We start from the raw sequence: 6,613 nt of genomic DNA on the forward strand, positions 1-6,613 counted from the left end.
GCATGACACACTTCAACACCTCTTAAGTATCCTTTAAAATACCTCTGGCATTAGCTTCAACTTTCCAGTGACCACTGCAGTCTAAATGGGAGGGAATGTTAATGAGTACATTGCACTTTTCCAATGGACTCACTATGCACTCATTGAACATATATCTCATGTGTTCCTGCTGCAGGTGAAAACTCCAAGTGGAACAATTTGTATCTTCCCCCCCCCACAAATGGCAAAGGCTTAAATAAACCCAGCAGGGAGTTTCTGTCACAGCAGCAGTATTAACATGGAACTTGCTTTTTTTTTTAGAAGTGTGAAATGTTCTAAGCATTTATGACATGTAATAGCTCTAATGTAGAAACCTCTCATGCTGACGCAAAAAGAAAAAAGGGAGGCTTTAAATGGGTTGTGATACTGCAATAAAGTGGATTTAATCATGGACTTTCCCAGATGCCCAGGATATGGTGAATGATGGAGAAAACACCAGAAAATTAAATCTGGTGCCAAACCTTAGTGTGATGGTGTAATGTCCCAAAGTAGAACAAGAACTATGTGTAGCCTGGGGAACTCAAAAGCTTGCTCCTTACTACCTTATAACACTCAAGTTGGTCCCAATAACACTTGGGATTCTGGAGTTTTTCCTGATGGATGTACCCAGATATCTATAATTGTATGTCGCTGATGAATGGAGCTTGCTAAGACTTTCTCTCTAGATTGTTGGATGTCAGTTTTTCCACAGTAATACTTCTACTTCCTTTTTAAATTTAGCTCAAATATGTCTATGTCAAATGTTAATGTTTTAATAAGACAGCTCAACCTTGGACTGTAAATACATATGCTTTCTTTCATTATCTCACCTATTTCCCCCCTAAGGGCAGCTCCTTTTATCTTAGGTGTTGTATGAAAAAAGCCCTGATTTTGGAAGGAAAGGTATGCTTATTAAGCATTCCTTATATAAATTTAACCATACTGTTCATGAAATGATTACCTAGGCCTTCTGGCTGGTGTATTTGATACAGAAGACACAGCATTCACACTGTAATCCCAAGGCCCAAACATTAAGAGATTAGTGTACCAATATAAACAATATGCACTAGTTGTATGTGTGCAGCTCTGACTTGGATTCCATCCACTTCAGGATATGAATAATTCATTAAACATCTCTGCTCAATTGTTCTTTTAACAACCGCAATATGAATTTAAAAGGTTATAAGGCACGTTGCTAAATAATCCTTTGTGGTTTCCTCCATGGCAGTTTGTGTACAATTTTCCACAGATTTCAGCCTTTGCTATTTCAGAGTTCATTTTTCTTCCAATCTAAGGTTAGTCTTTTCCTCTGAACACTACCTCTGTGACATAACTGCTACACCTCTGATCCTCCACACCCCAGAAGCTGTCACAAGTCTCCCTCCTTCCCAGGAGTTGAACACACAATAGAGAATAGGCCCTAGCTGTGAGGTTCAGCAGCCATTAACCCCTACCAGCTGTTCCTGCAGGGAGCCTTCTGTGGCTGAATGCCCTTTCTCTGAGGAGGCCCTCATTTCCACTAATCTAACTATTGTTGGGTAGGAATGCTGACAGGAGAAAAGAAATTTTTCTTGTGTTCATGCAAGTGTGTGTATCCATGTGTAAGTGAAGGAAGAGTGAAGGCTAATTTCTATAGTAGGCATGAATGGAGGGAATGGGAAAAATACTAGTTAAAATGTGTTTACTTGCTTAAAAGGCTCAGTCAATTTAAATAATTTCAGTACCATGCTTTTTTCTCCCTCTAGTGAAGGGGAGGAAACTGGTTACTATTTAAAATTTCTATGAAAACCCCTCAAAGATGCTGGTATTGTCCACATTTTGCTAGTAAAATTGTTACTTAAAAAAACAACACACAACTACATTATATTTTTTATTATTAAAATTTTGAGTAAACCTGTACATAGAGATCTGCATCTTGGGGACACATCTCTTGGAATAAATGTGTAACTGGACTTTGAAGGATTTCAGTTTACTGAATGATGTATAGTATATTCTCTGTTATAATCTAAATCATCAATTTAGCAAACGGTTTGGTATATTTTATCAGCAAATTAGGGATAAGGCATCATAGTTGTAAAATAGTACAAATTAACCAGATACAAAAACTCATTTCTTTTAAAACTGAATTACATTTTCAATAGTTGGGTGTGAAATCATACATTATTTTCATAATACTTTAATTTTTGTCATCAGAAGTGAACTTTCATTTTAGAAGATTTGCATTAACTGTGAATAGCTCTATGTAAGACAGACTAAAGGTTTCTTTTCATAGCTAGGAAAATAGTTAACATATAATTAGCATGCAGAATAAAAATGTTAGTATACTTAAATAACTTGGTCTCCATAAATTTTTGGTTCCCTTCAAAAAGACTGGTGCATTCCCAATTTTCTTATTCAGAATTATTAGCTGGTAAAATATAGTAAAACAACAGCTTGTGTTATTCGAATCAGAAATAATTTACACAGAATTATATTTTCTAAATAATTAGACAGTATCATAGTAGGGCAAGTGCTGGATATAATAAAGCTCTACAATGCATCTGTTCCTATGTCTAGACTGCAGCAATTACTGGTCCTTACATCAGAAGCAGCAAGGTAAAGCACTGCCTACATGTTTCAGTGATTAAAATTCAGTATTTTCTTTCTTTTATTCCTTTTTTAAAAAATTCCTCCACTCCAGTTTATTACCTAAAACACTTCACCATTGTAAAATAAAATGTAACTAAATGTAGTACAACTAAATGTAGTTGTACTTTCTTAATTTTAAATGCAAACAGGGAATGGTTCCCTAAATCATTGGTTCCCTAAATCATTCAGTATAATGCCTGAAATTAAATTTGTGCAAATAATGCTTACTTAAACCATGCGGCAGATATGTGTGTAGATATAGAGAGAATGTAAGCTGTTAGAGATGTCATAAAGCTTGGAGAGCACTGTGCTAACTACACTTGTTGAAGTGGAGACACACAGCCCCGCCCCCTATCACTACAGGACAACTACCAGTCCACCTGGAAATGGACACGTCTGACAAAAATGTCATCTCTGAGGCTCTCCCCCCCCTTCCCCTCCCTCCCTTTCCATGCACTATGAACAGGCAAAACACAGGCAAAAACACTCATCGGTAACACACATCAATAAAAACACTCATCAATAAAAACACTCAACAGGCAAAAACACTCATCAAACAACGCATAGCGGACATAGAGTGTCAAACCGATTTAGGCAGGGTCCCCAAACCTCCACATCAATGGAAGACTAAGATACATTGCATCTCCCCCTGTATACCTCATGCAGCTGGAAGGCCCCAAACATAGAAGGGCCTGGCCTGATATGGTGCCCTTCCTTCAGCTGTGCTAGAAGGCAGATACAGGAAGACCCCCTTCTCGGAACGCCTGTGCCCCTGTGATTCTGTGCAAGTTGAAACAACAGAGCATGTCCTCCTCCATTGCCCAATCTACAGAGAAATTTGTATTGCCCTCATTCTTCTGCTATTAAGTCCCCAGGTTGCTCAAGCCAATTCTACATCTCTCTCCTCCTGCTCTCTGACTCCAACCCTGTTATCACACATAACATTGCCAAGTTCTGTGCAGCAGCGTGTAAAATTTGCCGAATCCTGACAGACAGCAAGAACTAAGGAGACCCAACACAGTGCATGGTCACAGAGTATAGTTTTAAACCCCATAACATTTTATAGTTTTATAGTTTTACAGATTGATTTTAAGATTTTTACTATTTTTATATAGCTTTTATATAGTCTCACCCATTTTATCCATTTTATACTAATTTTACCTTTTTTATCAGTAGTTTTAAGATAGCTCACCACAGTTTAACAGTAGCTGTATGTAAAGCTTTTAGCCTCTCTACTCTCACAGTTCTGGGCACAGCCTGTTGTAATACAATTTTAATGCTGCTTTAATGTAATCTATTTTATGCCGGTCAAAGACTGTAATAAAGAAAGATTGACTGATTGAGTGATTGATTGAAGCAGAAAGAACAGTGTTGCATGTGAATAATAATAACAAAAAAACCCCAAAAGAAGACCTAATTTAAGATTTCCACCACATTTTTAGAGCTGTTATTGAAATAATATTGACATCAGTAGGACGCCCTGCCTCTAGATTAAGATTAGCTCCTGTCTTGGTCAGATATGAGCCTACAGTTGATTGCATCCCATCATTTTAGGCTTTCAAGATTCTAATTCAACTATCTCAGCAGACAGAGCTTCAGTTCTTAGTGGTTTCTTTTTTTAAAAAATTGGAAGACTTTCCCCCGCTTTCTATAATGAAGGTTGAGGTCCAAATCACACCATGTTACTCATTCTGAAAAGGGGAAGTAGCCATACAAGCAGTTTCTGAGATCCAGCCAGCAATGGTTGTGCAAGGTGTTGCACAGGGCAGGGCCAGTTTAAGTCTGTAAGTAGGCTTTGAAGGGCTTAGATAAATTCATGGAGGACAGGTCTATCAATGGCTACTAGCCTGGTGGCTATAAAGAGGCATCTGGTGGCCTAAGAGCCAAGATGCCTCTAAATACCAATTGCAGGGGAAGAACAGCAGGAGAGGGCATGCCATTAGCTCTTGCCTGTGGGCTTCCTAGAGGCATCTGGTGGGCCAGTGTGTGTGAAACAGAATGCTTAACTAGATAGTTCTTGTGCCTTACCCAGCAAGGCTGTTCTTATGTTCTTACTGCAACTGCAGGGGACCCACAGCATTGTGGGGGTGCTCATGCTAGGCTGGGGTCTGTGCAGAACAGCAACAGGAGCAGAGAGGGAGGGAGGAAGGGAGGGAGAGAAAGAGTCAGAGTCTCACAAGCCATCAGAGGCGTATCTAGGGAAAATAGCGCCCAGGGCAAGCACTGAAATTGTGCCCCCTGTCCAAACATCTGACACCCATCTTTCAGATAACTTTACCATATTATCAGCTGAAAAATACAAGTCAAGTTCATTAATCTTTTAATATTTCAAAAACTATTTAGCAGTGGATGTAGCTAGACCAAAAAATGCTGGGAAACTACAAATTTCAGTATGCTGGGGCTCATGAAATACTCAAATATTATGTGGAGGTGTACTTAGAAAACTAAACAGAAGTGCCTGTCTAATTCTCTACTATGCATTGTAGCATCACTATTACATAAGTTTTAAAAATATATGGAGAATCTGACTTTTCCCAAATACTCTGAAAATAATTAAAGGATATGCAGAGTAAACTGTGTCACTGCTTGGAATATATTCTAGTCTTTCAGAAAGACAGTTAAAATGAGAGAAAGAGAGCAAGAAACTCCCAGTGGGCCTTAATACTAAGGATTTCACACTGATTCAAAGACAAAATCACCATTAATAGCCAGATTATTAAGACATCACATTTAACTCACTTATCACAAGAAGCAAAGTAAGAGCAAATGAATACGATCCTAGCTCTTAAGCATCAGCTCAGTATTCACAAGTCCTGATTCTCTGTACATAGTGCCATTTGAGCATGTGCAGTGGCCATTTTGTTTTCAGCAGCCATTAAAAAAAATTTATTTAAAAAATGGCGCCCCCCCTTCAAGTGGTACCCGGGGCACATGCCCTGCCTGCCCCACCCTAGATATGCCCCTGCAAGCCATCCTCTTGCAAGAGGAGATTTCAGACAGGCTGGGCCTCCGCTGATACTGAGATAGGAGAAGAGGCAGGAGCCATGGGGCAGCCAAGGATGACACCAGCCATGTAGAGCAGAAGGACCTGTCACTTTCTGCATGCAAAGCAGCGGCTCTATCCCATAAATATTCCCTGGACATAGCAAGCTGCCTTGCACTGAGTCAGTACTTTGGTTCATCTAGCCCAGTATTGTCTACCCTGACTGGCAGCAGATATAGAAGTTGCTCTTCAGCTCTGCTACTTGAGACCCTTGCAGCTAGAAATTGAACCTAGGACCTTCTGAATGCAGAGCATATGTTCTCCACACTGAATTTCTTAGAATAATGATACAAAGTGTGAAGAAGTCCTTCCTTTTCTCCATCCTAAACCTCATGCCAGCTAGCCTCATTGGATGACCCCTGCAATGAAAATGAGGCAAATGAAAATGAAGTAAGGAGAAGTTGCTTGGAGGCTGTTGTTCTCTTTTGTTCTAGATTGTTGTCAACTTAAGTGAGGCAGGCAGAGGAGCAGCTGATGGATCAAGGTGCCGACAACCTCCCCATTATTTAGCCCAAAGGAAATTAGATGTATAAAGGGGCACCCAAACCTAATTTTGCAGTAGGCTCCACAATTTCTAGAACCGGCCCTGGCACAAGGTGTTATGCAATGCATTGTGCCATGTCTCAACATCTGCTGCTAGTGCAAGAACTAGTTTGAAACTGATGTTCCTTTCTTTGTGCAGTGTCATTGCACTACAGCATTACACTGTCATGCTAGCACAACACTAGTCTAGATATATTAGGGCAATGTTGCACTCTTAGCACGGCATGTTTGCTTCCATATACTTGAGTTCCACCTAGGCACTGCAACCCTACTGGGCAATTTCCAGAATGAATCACATGTTCTTCTTGTTTCTAGAGCTCTGTTTGTAAGAGCAGCCTCACACAAACAACCCTGGCAGTTCTCATGGGGAAACTTCTCCTG

Source organism: Hemicordylus capensis, chromosome 6 (assembly GCF_027244095.1).
Source record: "Hemicordylus capensis ecotype Gifberg chromosome 6, rHemCap1.1.pri, whole genome shotgun sequence".
Classification (NCBI taxonomy): domain Eukaryota; kingdom Metazoa; phylum Chordata; class Lepidosauria; order Squamata; family Cordylidae; genus Hemicordylus; species Hemicordylus capensis.